This window comes from Myxine glutinosa, chromosome 9, assembly GCF_964187855.1.
Source record: "Myxine glutinosa chromosome 9, kmMyxGlut1.1, whole genome shotgun sequence".
Classification (NCBI taxonomy): domain Eukaryota; kingdom Metazoa; phylum Chordata; class Myxini; order Myxiniformes; family Myxinidae; genus Myxine; species Myxine glutinosa.
Window position 1 is genome coordinate 100535204 of NC_136269.1, and position 15565 is coordinate 100550768.

Here is a 15565-nt window from a genome sequence, read left to right on the forward strand (position 1 = left end):
TAACACGTGACCTTTTGTGGTTTTTTTCCCAACGTATCCAATCACGTGACTTGTAGGAAGGGTGCACTAACCGGAAGTTACGTAGTTCCGCGGGTGCCTATAGGCATCTTTGACTATTTCGGTGTCTTTTGGGTCTTCGGCGTCTTTTGGGTCTTCGTGGTCTTTGGGGTATTTTGTGTGTTCGGGGTCTTTTGTGTGTTCGGGGTCTTTTGTGTGTTCGGGGTCTTTTGTGTGTTCGGGGTCTTTTGGGTCTTCGGGATCTTTTGTGTCTTCGCGATCTTTTGGGTCTTCGGGATCTTTTGGGTCTTCGGGATCTTTTGGGTCTTCGGGATCTTTTGGGTCTTCGGGATCTTTTGGGTCTTCGGGATCTTTTGGGTCTTCGGGATCTTTTGGGTCTTTTGGGTCTTCAAGGTCTTTTTGAGCCTCAGGGTCTTCAAGGGTTTTTGGGTCTTGGTGGTCTTGAGGGTCTTGGGGGAATTAAAGGGTCGTCAAAGGTCTGAGGGGTCTCAGCGGTCTAAACATAATTAAGAGGGTGTTCAATTTATTTGAAGAAGAAGACGTTTTCGTCGCATATAAACAAACATACATAACGACATAATTAACCATATTAGTCAGGCAGATAGGTGTAACAATTGTGGGTTTATACGTACAAGCATGAAATTTGGCACAGTCATAGATAATAGTCCAATGAATAATTCCAGATATGGACCCACCGCGAAAACGTCCTATGGTAGCCGTGGCGGCCATTTTGCAAAATGGCCGCTTTTAGTCTAGTGGCTAGATTGGGGTCTCGTGCACCCCCCCGAAATATACTTCTCATTGGTGTCTATAGATAGGAAAAAATGTGTAGAAAATGATTTGCTATGTTAAATAGTTGAAAAAATGTCCCACGTATCATTTTTATGCAAATTAGTGCAAATTAGCAAATTAAATAAAGTGCAAATTAGCAAATTAAATAAAGTTTTTATTTATTTATTGCAACTTGTTATCGTATCTTATCTTTTTTTTCAGTTGGTGTTTCGAACAGCGAAATGTCTAAGAGTTATCAGCTAGTGGATCCACTGCAACCTGGACAATCAAAGGCGCAGGTACAGACGGATTGGAACAAGTGCGTTTTGTGCCAAAAAATCACACGAGAAAGTTTGCAATGCCCAGCAGAATCAAAACGGCACGATGTTGGAGTTGGTTATTCTACCATTGCCTTCAACATCAGACGTTTCAATGAACTTCACGAATTACCGATGCCACTAGAATTAGGATGCCTTGATGACGGGAATGGCATTGAAGCTACGTTTCTGGAGAACAATGCCAAGTGGCACAAATCTTGCCATACAAAATTCAATAATATAAAACTACAACGAGCAGAAAAAAGGAAATGCACACAGGGTTGCGACCCTGATGCTACTCCATCCAAGAAATACACTGGTCAAGTCGCCTATCATGAAGTGGCAAAGAGCCTGTCGTGTGGATATAGTCTGGGACCAGTACCGTGACAACAGCCTGAAATCTCAAGCCAGGGACAAACGTGGGAAAGGCATTCGAAGGAGAGTTGACGGATCCACTGTTCTTCCAGGAAATTGGCAGCAGTTCCTGAGAATTGATGCAAACAAAACAGAACTGTTTGCCTTCTTGACAAAACACATCACACATCTTGTATCAGATAAGCAGATAGTCACCACGGATGGTTCAGATGTGACGTGAATTCCCGCACGCGACACCAGTCATCTTGCCCCATGTGACCATGAGGAGGCTGATACACGAATGATGATACATCTCCGTGATGCAGTCCGTGATGGATTTCAGAAAATTCTTCTGCGTACGGTGGATACAGATATAGTGGTATTGGCTGTGGCAGCAACAACCAAACTCAAAATCCAGGAGCTTTGGGTGGCCTTTGGGACAGGCCAGCACTTCAGGTATATTCCAGCACATGAAATTGCAGCATTCCTCGGACCAGATAAGTCACAGGCCCTCCCGATGTTCCATGCCTCCACAGGGTGTGACACAGTCTCGTCATTTAATACACGGGGCAAGAATACAGCCTGGGATACCTGGAAAGTATTTGACGAATTGACGCCAGCGTTAGTTCATCTCTCCACGGGGACAGCAGACATCTCTGATGACGTTGTGGCAGTGCTCGAGCGATTCACCATTCTTCTCTACGATCGCACCAGCAATCTCGTCAACATAGACGAAGCTCGACAGGCACTCTTCACGAAGAAAGGACGAGCCATGCAAGCTATTCCCCCTACCAGAGGAGCCCTGGTACAACAAATCAAGAGGGTTGTGTACACGGGTGGCCACTGCTGGGGAAACATGCTCAAGGTTGTTATGGATCTGCCCTCACCTGGGGATTGGGGATGGATCGATCCCCACAACTGGAAACCCCTGTGGTCCATGCTTCCTGAAGCCAGCATTTCATCAAGGGAGCTGATTTGTTGTAAATGCAAAAAGGGTTGCAAGGGACGATGCAAGTGCAAACAAGCTAGTTTGAAATGTACCGCTTTGTGCCAGTGTGGTGGAGAAAATTGTGACGTATAAACAAGATCAAACTGGAACTATCTAGTAATATAAGTTACCGTTACAGTGCTTGGTGGGTTAATTGACATTGCTGGCAACACAAATGCAAATTGTGGTCATTTGGAGAATACAATTATGGCATATATGTGTATCTAGAGTCATTTCATTAGAACATAAAGAAGCATTTGTGTCGTCCGGTAAAAAATAATCGCGGTCAAAACGGCCATTTTGTAAAATGGCCGCCATGGCTACCATAGGACGTTTTCGCGGTGGGTCCAGATCTGGAATTATTCATTACATTATTATCTATGACTGTGCCAAATTTCATGCTTGTACGTCTAAACCCACAATTCTTATGATGGATACACCTATCTGCCTGACTATATACGTTCTATCTATATTATAATAGGCGAAGGTGATTCTGTCCGTCTGTCCGGGGGTGTGGCGTAGTCCGTTTGCAGAGTAGCTCCACCCATAGCTCCACCCATTCTTGGAGAGGCTTCATGTAAACAAATATCCACCATTTTATTAACTCGAATAGCTTTGAGACCTGTTTAGTTCGGCCCGTGCTGTCTTTCTCTCTCACACTGGTTTATTTCAACTCAAATTCGATATATCATTTCATTTTTAACAGTCGCTAACATAGTTTTAGACTCGGTTGAAAAAAAACGGGAAGAGAATCCCATGAAAGTTTCCGTTTACAGAACGAAATGAATTCTCAAAGGCCTGTAAAATAAAGCCCATTCCCTCACGATTTTATGTCGAATTTACCATCTGATTTAATTTTTATCGCTGGTTTTAGACTCGGTGTCAGAAATAATTGAGAACATTCGCGCGCACGGGAAAATGCAGAGATATATTTTTTTAAATCGCGCCATGATGATACACGACAATACACCGCCTAAAATAACAGTCGGGGAAAATGACGACATATATTAAAAATTCGCTTTTTCTTTTCCGTTAAGATATATATTACTTTTCTGTTTGATGACAGTCGTCACAAAAACGTCAACAATGATGCCGACATATTTCTTCGTTCTTATTTCATTCAACATTATTATCCGGAAGTAAAGGTTCACGTGTGCATGAGCGTGTCATTCACATTTGTAAAATATTAAAATTAACAGACGGGAAATTGCTGAGAGATATTTCTTCGTTTTTATTTTATTAGTTACGAGCAGAAGTACCCGGTGTTGCCGGGCGGGGGAAGGAGGAAGGAGGAGGGAGGAGGGAGGAGGGAGGGGCACGTACACTTCAAACATGCATATACATGTGGGATGTGGGATATATACATGTGCCGTGGGACGTGTGTGTGTGTGTGTGTGTGTGTGTGTGTGTGTGCGTGCATATATATATATATATATATGTGTGTGTGTATGTATGTGTGTGTACAATCTGTACGTGTGTGCATGTGTGTGTGTGAAAATATACAGACTTGGCATTTAATATGGAATTTTTTTTTTTGTGGGGTTGAACTTACTTTTCAAGATGACTTCGAACCAAAAGTTCATTGGAATTATGTTGAAATTATTCTAGAGTTTGTTAATGTGACCTCTAAAAGAAACAAAAACCACATTTGACATTTTGAAGCAAATAAATTGATCCTTGAATGTGATGCAACCTGATATCGAACTCAATTCACGGACAGTACTGTGTTAAACTTCTGTACGTTTTCCAGAAGTATGTCTTTATTTTGCACATTAGCCAAATTTTTTTTCAACAAAAACAAAAGCTAAATTATGACTGGGATTACGGACAGTAAAATTACAGTTCAGTACTTCGTGTAACCCCCACGAGCATTCAGGAGAGCACGTACACGTCGAGGCATGCTGTTCACGAGATTTGCCAAGGTTTGGACAGGAATCGCTTGCCATGCAGTGACAATAGTCTGCTGCAATTCACGCACAGAGGGAGGCTGCTGGTCCAAGTGGTCGATTTGACACGTTAATTCTGCCCACAAGTTCTCTATCGGATTCATATCCGGGGACATGACAGGCCAATCCATATGCTCTACACCACGGTCAGCAAGAAAGTGTTGGATCATGCGAGCACGATGAGGCCGTGCATTGTCATCTTGGAAGACAAAGTTTCCTCGAAAGGCTGCATGAGCAAATGGAAGCAATGTTTCTTCCAGAATGACCCTGTACTTGAACTGGTTCAGGTTTCCATTCAGAACAACCAGGTCAGTTTTGCCCCCTGCATGAAAAGCAGCCCAAACGGTCACCCCACCACCTCCAGCTTGGACTCTTGGCACTATACAATCTTTGTTGTAGGCTTCATGCACTTGTCTGCGCACTCGGACGCGTCCATCTTGACGATAGACCAGAAATCTAGACTCGTCACTGAAGGTCACGTGATTCCAGTGTCCTGGCTGCCATTGACGGTGCTCTCTGGCCCACTGCAATCGGTGCTGGCTGTGTTGTCTGGTCAGGCGTGGCTTTCTCAGGGGACGCCTGGCACGATAGCCTGCTTGAACCAGTCGTTGGTTGACTAGCCTTCTGGATACAGGCAAATTTGTCAGTTGCTGCCACTCAGCCCTAAGCCGATTCGCTGACTTGGTAATGGCCATTGCAGACTAAACGGTGCAGCTGGCGATCATCTCTCCTTGTGGTTCTGCGTGGACGTCCTGGCCTCGGTATTGGAGTAGGGACACCCCTCTGAGCATTTCGTTTCAGGATCTTTGACTCCTGACCTTGAGTGATGCCATACTTCTGAGCAATAGCACGCTGTTTCATGCCAGAATTTCGTAAAGCCACCACTCCATGACAAACAGCATTGTCAAGTTGACGGACCATCTCCAGAAGAAGCGGCAATGACTTTTGTAGGCGTGCAGCAGTTGTTTTCCACTAATACAGAACGCAACAACCCTTATATACCCGATTGTGAAGCCAATCGTCAAATGTACCTGTCCTTACATTTTGTCACGCCACCTGTGATATAATCCTGTTATTGACTTCTTGCTGCGAAAGACAATCAGTGACATGGTTCTTTCAACAAAGACATCACCGAAGGGTAAAAGAAACTCACCAGATTGATATACTGAGTTCAGAAAGTAAACCCAAGTCAAGGAAAAAAAAAATTCCATATTAAATGCCAAGTCTGTATATATATCTATATAATATATATAAAACAGTGTGTGTGTGTGTGTGTGTGTGTGTGTGTGTGTGTGTGTGTGTGTGTGTGTGTGTGTGTGTGTGTGTGTGTGTGTGTGTGTGTGTGTGTGTGTGTGTGTGTGTGTGTGTGTGTGTGTGTGTGTGTGTGTGTGTGTGTGTGTGTGTGTGTGTGTGTGTGTATAAGAGAGAGACAAAATTGTGAGGACCAGAAATGAAAAAACGAGATGTGTGTGTGTACGTGTGTGTGTGTGTGTATATATGTTTGTGTGTTTGTGTGTGTATGTTTGTGTGGGTGTGCACGCACATGCATTCACATGTTAGCAGAATGGTTGTTCTGAATGTGTGTGTGTGTGTGTCTGATACATTGTGTAGATTACATCATTTGTGCATCTGATAAATTTCCAGTAACCATTTTGTGAAACTGCATGTGCAGGTGCAGCATCTAACTCAATATGTCCAAATGTCACACACGTCCATGCCCGTGGGATTCCGACGGGTGACCCCACTAGTCTTACTATAATTCACCAAATGTCCATCCGTCCATCCGTTCGAAGGTACCGCAAAAACGGCTCAACCGATCGCAACGATATTTTGGGTGGGTATTCTTGGGACCCCTGGGAGTAAAATAGGCTACTGTAGCGGTTACCTTATTTACATGTCGCGGTTATCTTATCCGCATGTGACGGTTACCAATACCATATGTTTGGTCTAACCCATGTGCAGGGGCATTTTGTTGTGTGGTCGTGACGCACGCGCGGCTGTTGGAGCCACGCCCTCCGAAGAGGGTTTTTGGTTTTATATAAGCCGTTACGACTTCCGTTCGCGAGCAGTTGCTGGAGATTTCTGGACAATAAACAAGCTTTGTACCCAACGAAATGGCCTCTTCTTCTCGCCTTCGGCAACTCCTAAACTGGTGACTTCGGTCGCCCCCGAACGTCTTCGGGGGCTGCAAATGAACACGGCAGTATTGCGACCGCAATTTCTTCCACAAGACCTCAACTCGAACTGCCGGAGTTTTAGCAACGACGAGCGGCCATGTGGTTCGCGCATCGCGCTCGGTTCCTCCTCTACGACTAGAGGGGCGAGCCTGCTCCGGGACCCTCCGAAGGAACGCCGTTACGAGGCGTTGGCGGCACGGCTACTTCGTCGCCTTCGCGCGCACTGCTGCTCGTAACCTTCGTGCACACAGGCCGAGCACTGCTGCTCGTAACCTCCGCACACACAGGCCGAGTCCGGCTGCTCGTAACCTCCGCGCACACAGGCCGAGCACTGCTGCTCGTAACCTCCGTGCACACAGGCCGAGCACTGCTGCTCGTAACCTCCGCGCACACAGGCCGAGCACTGCTTCTCGTAACCTCCGCGCACACAGGCCGAGTACTGCTGCTCGTAACCTCCGCGCACACAGGCCGAGCACTGCTGCTCGTAACCTCCGCGCACTGGAGTCTCGTTACCTTCGCACGCGCTGGAGCCTCGTTACCTTCGCACGCACTGCTGCTCGCCATTCCCGCAACTCCTACTGCTGCAACTGCTACCGCTGCTCGCCACTCGCGCAACTACGACTCCTACTCTACATCCTCGGGAGGCCCGCGAGGAACCTCGGCAGCCTCCCCCGAGGCCTTGACCAGCCCCTCGGTCGACTCAACCCCACGGCTGCGTTTTTTCGTGCGTACCGGGGCCTGGCCCTGCTCGAGCCTTCTCGGCACTGCCGAGCGCGCCTGCGAACTACGTATACGCCCGTGGCGTGCCTTCTGGGGGGGGCGCATGTAGCGGTTACCTTATTCACATGTCGCGGTTACCTTATTCACATGTCGCGGTTATCTTATCCGCATGTGACGGTTGCCAATGCCATATGTTTGGTCTAACCCACGCGCACGGGCGTTTGGTTGTGTGGTCGTGACGCACGCGCGGCTGTTGGAGCCACGCCCTCCGAAGAGGGTTTTTGGTTTTATATAAGCCGTTACGACTTCCGTTCGCGAGCAGTTGCTGGAGATTTCTGAACAATAAGCAAGCTTTGTACCCAACGAAATGGCCTCTTCTTCTCGCCTTCGGCAACTCCTAAACTACATTGTTTTTCCAAGTTTTCCAATTTTCCAATTTTTCCAGACACGATGGAATAATATTTACCGATATGAACAGTGATGTGGCTTTTATTGAAATTCTACAAATACTGTTTAGATTTTGATGACAATTATGAACCTGCCGCGAATGCCGTGACGGTTTGTACTTTGTAAACGTGAATTTGCGGATCGCCATATGCAGATTCGCCATTGACTGGGTATGGAACAAACGTACCCGTTTGTTTGCCATCGGGTACGTTTTTCATGGAAGTCCTTCACGAACTTGCTGTTCATGTCTGACGTACGACTGAAGGTGCTACAGGAATGTGGAATTTAATGGTTTCATGCTTTAGCATTCGCCGTTTCTGCATTGTCGATTTGCTTCTGGCCTCCCACCCGTGTGTAGCACGGGTATCTCACTATACTTTGGCAGTTAAGACCGAAAAATAGGGCGTATCGTTCATTTTTTCAGGAAAGCACCAAATTTGGCACAGATGTAGTATGGACCTATACAATTGTTTTCCTGAGGGGCGCCCAAAATTCAGAACCCCTGGTGGCCGCCATATTGAATTTCAATATGACCGCCCTCTGTGACCTATTTCCCTCAATAACTTCTATACTATGAGCGATAACACCACAGTTCCAGTGTCTTACCCCATGTTGTCATGGTCTCTGAATCCAATGGGATCAATTGCATAAAGATTGGCATCCATCATCTTTAATTTCAAGATGGCCACCATGGTGTTTCCATTTTCCTTGAATCTCTCATAGTGTTTTAGGTAAAATTTCAATTCCAAGTGATACACATTGTTTTATTGGTCTCTGATAACAATGAAATGGTATTAATTAATCAAAGTTACACACAGTTGCAGTTTTAACTTGAAAGGTGGAGGCTCTCGCACAGACGCGTAGTACTACAAGCACTGTCCATCGCAGTCACACAGTGATGTGCAGGGCAGATTTGCCCTGGAGCATTTACAGTTGCCTTTACAGGCCGACTTACAATGGCAGCTTGTAAGCTCTGAACATGCCTCCTGTATCAGTGGTATTGTGGTCCAAATTGGTGTCCAAGAAGTCCCTGTTTTCATCCAGCCCCAATCAGCTGGTGATGGAAGTTCTGGGTAGGGCACAAGTGCCTGACTCCATACGTGTCCAGCCTGAAAACATGCACGTTTTAGGTGTTGTTCGAAGGCGTCTGCTGTTGGGGGAATGTGATCAATTGTTCTTGCCTTCTTCGTGAGCAGGTGTCGGCGCATGTCATTCACTGTCTTTATCTCGGTAGTCCGGTCATAGAGGATGGCAACATATCTTTCTATGCTCTGTAGTTCCATAGTAATAGCGTCCACAGATGGCCTATAAGCGAGAACATGAAAGGTCTGCATGATGCTGGGGTATGCCTCCCAAGCCTTCCAGGCTGTCTTTTTCCCAATTTGGGCAAAAAATGACACTGTCGCAGCCAGTGAAGGCATGAAATAATGGCAAAGACTCGGACTTCCTGCGGCCAAGGCCGGTGGCAATTTTATGGATGGAAAGGTAGCGGTAGCTTTTATCAGTGCCAATGGCAATCCAGAGTTCCTCCACACCATGTGACTGGTAGGTAAAGTAGTGTGCTATTGCCAAGACCACAATATCAGAATCTACAGTTCGAATCGATACCCGTTTTCTCCCCTTTTCACGGCGCCCCTCAGGATTTAATTTTAATTTCAAAATTTCTGAATTTTTGGGCGCCCCACAGGAAAACAATTGTATAGGTCCATACTACATCTGTGCCAAATTTGGTGCTTTCCTGAAAAAATGAACGATGCTTCCTCTTAACTGCCTAACTACTAGTTATTATAAAAGATTAAGGATAGAGCACGAACAAACAAAACATAGGGTGGCCATAATAGCGCATCTTTGATGGGCTGAATGGGCTCTTTCTGTGTCGAAGTTCCTTGTAAGAGAACTCGTATTATTATTTGGGGACCAAGCTTTCCCAGGTGGATAACGTATTGTTTTTCTTCTGTTTATTGTCCCCCGTCGCACCGCGGAGCGAAAGGGGGACTATGGTTTTCCCCTGTGCGAACGTGCATGCGTGCGTAATTCTATATGATACAACCAAAGGTGGTGTGAGTATGCATGTTTTCCCACAAGATCCAGCTGCAAGGAAAATATGGATAGCCAAGGTAAAACTGGCCAGGGGAAAGTGGCATGGTCTGCCTGCTTTAAGCGTCATAAGCAGTGCCCATTTGGAAGATAATTCATATGACACCGGCCTGTATTCCCAGTTTGGGATGAGTACATTGTCTGAAGAGATTGAAAACTGACGCAAGCGATCCCGACGAAGATTAGAGATAATTCTAATCTGATGAAGAAGAAGAAAATGGACGGAGCAGTTGCGGTAAAGGGGCATTCAAACATTAAGTAAACATGTTTGGGAAGGTGTGGTGTGCTGTATATCCAAACGTTATGGAGTATTACGGAGGGTGGGGGTGTTTATCCAAGTTAGGGTTCGAAATAAGCGCTGGCCCGGGTGCCAAGTGCCACCAAAAACTCAGTTTGGCCACAATAATGTGGCCCGTGTGGCCACTTGTCAAAATTGTCTATGTCGTCGTTACTTGTCATCATGCAATGTCAACCAAGTAAACTTGCTGAACGGTCTACAGGTCATACAGCAAAGGTTGTATTGACTTCATTTCCTTCCTTCACTAGGAGTTCCGAAGGTCGCGCGTTGTAAATTATCTTCGTAAACATTTACCGTATATTGCCTCTTCCGGTGGTGGTGTACGAGGGTATTACGAATAACGCTTCAGAAACCTCAATTGTAACACGAGTAAGAAGACTCTGTGTTATTTTCATTTTGACTTGACCTACGTTGATTTCGACTTTCAATGACTGCCTGGTGTTGGTGTTTTGTTGGCTTAGCGGCAAGGTGCCAGCTTAGGATCCTTGGATCCTGGGTTCAAATCCCAGTCGATCGCTGAATTAACGCCAGGGGGGTTGACTCAGCCTGTCATCCTTCCGAGGTCGGCTAATTGAGTACCAGTTCACTGGTAATTCCCTGTTTGTCGTAAAAGGCGACAAACAGGGTTGGCGGCGGGAAGGGCATCCGGCCGTAAAACATTGCTTCAAAAAGGGGACCAACAAAAACAACAACAACCACGGTGCCCGAAAAAGGCCAACCCCCGCTTTGCGGGGAAAAATGGCCTCTAAAGGTGGTTTTAATGACTGCAAATAACCGGAGAAATTCGGGTTTTATCGTCTCTTCCCGCCTTGGGAAGGTGTACGTTTAGCAGCTTAAATGGTCGATCCACCTTTTGGCATTTTTCTCTGGCCTCTTCAAATGGTAAAATAAAATAATCGTAAAATATTTGGCAGTAATATAAAGAATAAAGTATTAGTCGCTATAATTAATAAAGTAAAATTAATTATTCACTATCTATTTATTACGTATGCAGATTTGTTGATGTTTTGCCTCTCCTTCCACCCCCTTATAGTGACTCCAAAGTTAACTTAAACTGCCAGGAAGTATATGAGAGTACAATTGCAGTTCTAACTCGACAATTTTTGTCTAATGCCTGCTTCAAGGCCTTAAATGCACTCTTAACCCTTTGAGTACGGGATTTTTTTGGATAAAAATACCCCCGGTACGGGATTCATTTGGCATTTTGGTACGGGAATGCAACCACGTACTCTGAGGGTTAATACGGGCAACCACGTACTCAACCACGTACTGACGATATATTTATAGGTATAGTCGATGACGTGTGGTAACGTCATCCGGACACAAAACGTTTTCGCGGGTTGCGGCACTGGACGTCATCCGTACTCAAAGGGTTAAACATGCCCTCAATGCTGGCGTGTAAAAGTTTCGTTGTCATTGAACTGCTTGTGATTCGGTTTTGATCACACATTAGATAAACGCTCTTCAGCAAAAAGTGATGATAGGCGATTCACTTTGAACGGGTGACCATCGCTCTTAAACGCCTTTTGTAAATTTGGCCTTTAATGGGCAAAAACACGAACACATCTGCTAAACCAAGCTGGGGTATTGGCCTTGACATCAGGCTCCCACACCACACTTCTCCGGTCAAGTCCACTTCCGTCCTGTCTTGATTCTCCACGCACCGGCATTTCTGCTCCAACTCCTCGTAGTTGCGGCTTTAATCATGCTGTAATATGCCTCTGTTTTCGTCGATGAACTTAAAAATTAACGTCGTGATTTGCCTTGGCAAGAAACTGTCCGTTCAGTTAGGACTCTTTTCAAGTCAATCACTCATAGATGTTGATAGTTTGCACCACCAGAAGCCATAAACAACAACAACACCATCAACACCAACAACAAAATCGCTTTGGAGAAAGAAGCTGTAAGAGGCCTGAAGGCCAAAAGCCTGAGTCCCATACATGATATGACCTCAAAGCCTGTAATGGCTATCAGCTGCAACCTTTCAATTGATATTTGATAATCCTTGCTTTACATTGAAATAAAAACTGAAATGGAAGGCAAAACAATTGTGAATACTGTTTAAGGCTTCCACTGATGGATTGGGCCGACCTGAGCAGGAACATGGTGGCTGAGGCCAGCTGTGCAGTCAATGGGTGTAAGGCAGTCCTTCGATGGTCCACCCACCGATTTACGAATACGAACATACTAGACAAGTAAAAATTTGAGAATTTTCGAATAGTGTAGGCATTTTGTGTTAAAAGTGATTAAACAAGTTTTTTAGGATAATTCGAGGGTGCTGAATTCAAAAATGCTGTTTAACCGGTTCAATTTTGGAGTCTTAACCTTCAAATTGTAAAAAACAAAATGCCCACCATTTTCAGCATATTTTTTGCCATAACTTGAATTTTAAGCAACATAGAAGGCTCAAAATAGTGGCAATACCCATGTTTGTGATACTGAGGATTCCAAATTTACTGTTACCTAAGTTGTAACTTGTTTGGTTTCGCCGCCATGTTGAATTCCAAGATGGCCGCCATATTTTTGGTAATTTCTGGGGTGTATTTTTTTATGTACATCACTTTCACTGGTCAAATGCACTTTTAATTTCTTTAGAACAAAAAAAATGATATTAAATCATTTCTAAAGTGCATTTAAAAAAGGGGTAAAGTTCCAAAATGGCTGCCTTTTCGTAATTATACTTTATAAATACCATATAGCTCAATATTGGCATTCTCAAATGTTTACCTGTCTATCTTAGTCTGTTCTGTTTCTGCATTCTAGTTGTCTGTTGTATGCACATGCACATCCTCCTGTGCATGTTAGCCCAGCTTTTCTGCAGCTGCAACGGCCATTTATACATCCTTTGGTACATCCGCATGTTACTATCTCGCGACACGCCTTAGGAATTGGAGATAGCGTCATCAACTTTGGCACCAAGTTCCCATCGATGTATGTCCATCCCATGTCTGTTACTTGGGGGAGTACTGGAGTAGCGATGGTTGCGCGCTTCCAAATAAAAGCCTGGTAATGTGCGCGCCTTATGTGTAGTCTCACTGCATCTGATGTTGGTGGCAGAGTCTCCTGTGGACAACCCTTAGAGAAGAGTATTACACGTGCCTTGTCGCATCTGTCCACATCATCGGGTACCTTGTAAAGACGGCATATGAACTTTTCTGCATCGTTGATTACTTCTTCAGTGATATCTTCTGTGCCTAGATCTGTCAACAATTGGTTGTGTGTTTGAAACACCTTCCAGGCTGTCTTTTTGCCATGGCCAGCAAGCTGTGACACACTGTCACAACCAGTAATTGCATGGAATGGCAGCAACGCTTCCACTCGGCAAGGTGGCAGTTTCTGGTGGAGTTTGTGGATGGGAATGTATTTTGGCTTCTTAAGAGTTCCTGCCTTCATCCACAGCTGAGTGCATGGCATCTTATCAAAATGAGCAGCTAACAAGACCAGCACGTCAGTGTCACGCACTAAAACCACCACTGTTTCAGCATTTGTGTCGACTCGATGAAGAACAAGTCGTGTGTCCGCCTCCTCATGGTTGGCCTGTAGGGATGATGTGTCTATCTCTGGATCTGAAGATTTCACGTCTGTGATCTGTGCAAATCCTCCAGCCACTACAAGTGTTGTGGGTGCAATAGACACCGCATTTGTCATGAGCTGCTGAGAAAGAAACTCTGCTAGATTTGCCTTATTCTCTCCAAGTGAGAGAAAGTTGGTCCATTTGTCTGGTAGAGGAACGTTTTGGTTTTCTATTACCCGACGTATTGGTCGAGAGGCCCGGGTACGTTTCATTCTGGTTCCAGTCTTGATGGAATCCTGCTGGTATCGGTCAAAAGTTACGTCAACTCTCTCAAATTTTTCCCCCATGGCAAACACTGAATTCACAAACGCATCTGCATATTCACCAAATGTGGTTATTCCGCTGGGCTTTCCAAGAGCCATCACCAGTGCTTGACCATCAATTACTAAGCAAGTACTTCCAGTTAATGTCACTTGTTCTGGGGTTGAGACATCTTGAATCAACTCATTTGCCAGTCGAGATTTACCGCTACTGCCTGTATGTAGACTCCCATTCATGGCAGCAAGTGAAATTGGCACAGGCATAAGCTCATGCTGCAGAATCAGGTCCAGGTTTATCACACGCCCTGCTTTGGAAGCTGTCACAAGTCGCTGTAGAATGTTTCTATCTGCCTTGATGGTCGTTTCTTTGCCTTTGCTTTCTTTGCAGTCTACAGCATACAGAGACGAGAAAGTCTGTGCTTTGTTCCTATGTAAAGCGGCATTGAAATTGATATGACATGTGCCATCAGGAGGCTGAAGAAGGTGCTGATCAACAAACTCATCAAGCTGCACCTGTCCAAGTTTTTCTGCATTAAGCAAAGAATGTTGAATGCTCTCCGATGCCAAATCCTTGGTAGCAATATTCTGCAGTACAGAAGATGACATTCCCTCGCTGAATACATCGAATCGTCGGAAAGCTGAGACGACTTTCTCCTCATCAAGGTTGTCACGCCCTTTCCTGGAAGGTGTAAGCTCGTTGTGCACATACTCACTTTCCTCCCCTTCGATCATCAGCATTTGTCTAGTTTTACTCGATATACAAGTTCTCAAGTTATATGATAGTGCCCATCTGCCTAATGCAGAGATACTTCTTGTGATGCCCACAATGCCACCGCTCTTCTTTCCAGTGCCATTCAGCCATTCTTGGCTATGATCAGGTGATACTTGATTGAATTTCCGGCCGGACTCCTTTACAACAAAATTTCCTGCCTGGAATTCCTGAAGGACTTCTGGTGGAAGGCAGTTCATTTCTGCCAGGTAAATGGTTCCCCATCTAGCATAATGAGTGTGGTCATACCTAAAGAAGAAAGGTAGCATCCTCCTGAAGGCATACATGTGGAGGTCCCAGACACCATCACGCTGTGCTCTGATGAAAAGCAAAAGAATGCTTACCATGTCCATATATTGCCACCAGAACTGAGAATTTGGATTGTATTCCTGTAGTTTGTGACTAAAGGTATCCATGTGATTACGGAAGTCCTCTGTAGAGAATGTATCCAGCAGCTCTGCAAAATCATAGTCGTTGGATTGCAAAGTGCTCTGCAGTTGTTCCTTCAACTCTTTATCATGCTCGTCTAAGTAACTGTAAAGTTGGGGAAGAAGTAACTGCCACAAGGCCTGTAATGTGATCTTGTGGACTCTAACGGCACATGCATATGCTTTGCCCGCCATTACGTGTTGTGCTGCATTGGCTCCAAGAATGTCAGTTTCGGTCCACACATCAATTAGACCACAATCTTGCATGTGTTGTCCAATTACTCAAAGGAAGTTCATGGATATATGCAGTCCACCAAGGCGTGGTATGAGGATATCATTGTATTCTGGAACGGACCACTTTAGCTCCATTAGCTTTGGAAAGAGGGCTTCATCGACAGTTA

The 15565-nt window shown here is 45.1% G+C and overlaps 1 protein-coding gene across 1 annotated transcript in view; it reads left to right on the forward strand.

Moving 5' to 3' along the window:
• The first annotated feature begins 795 nt into the window (after positions 1-795).
• Positions 796-15565, forward strand: part of LOC137435185 (uncharacterized) — a 367117-nt gene continuing 352347 nt past the window's right edge. Inside the window, exon 1 of the mRNA XM_078784578.1 lies at positions 796-2325. The gene's annotated coding sequence lies outside the window, so the exon portion shown is untranslated. The remainder of the gene's footprint in view (positions 2326-15565) is intronic.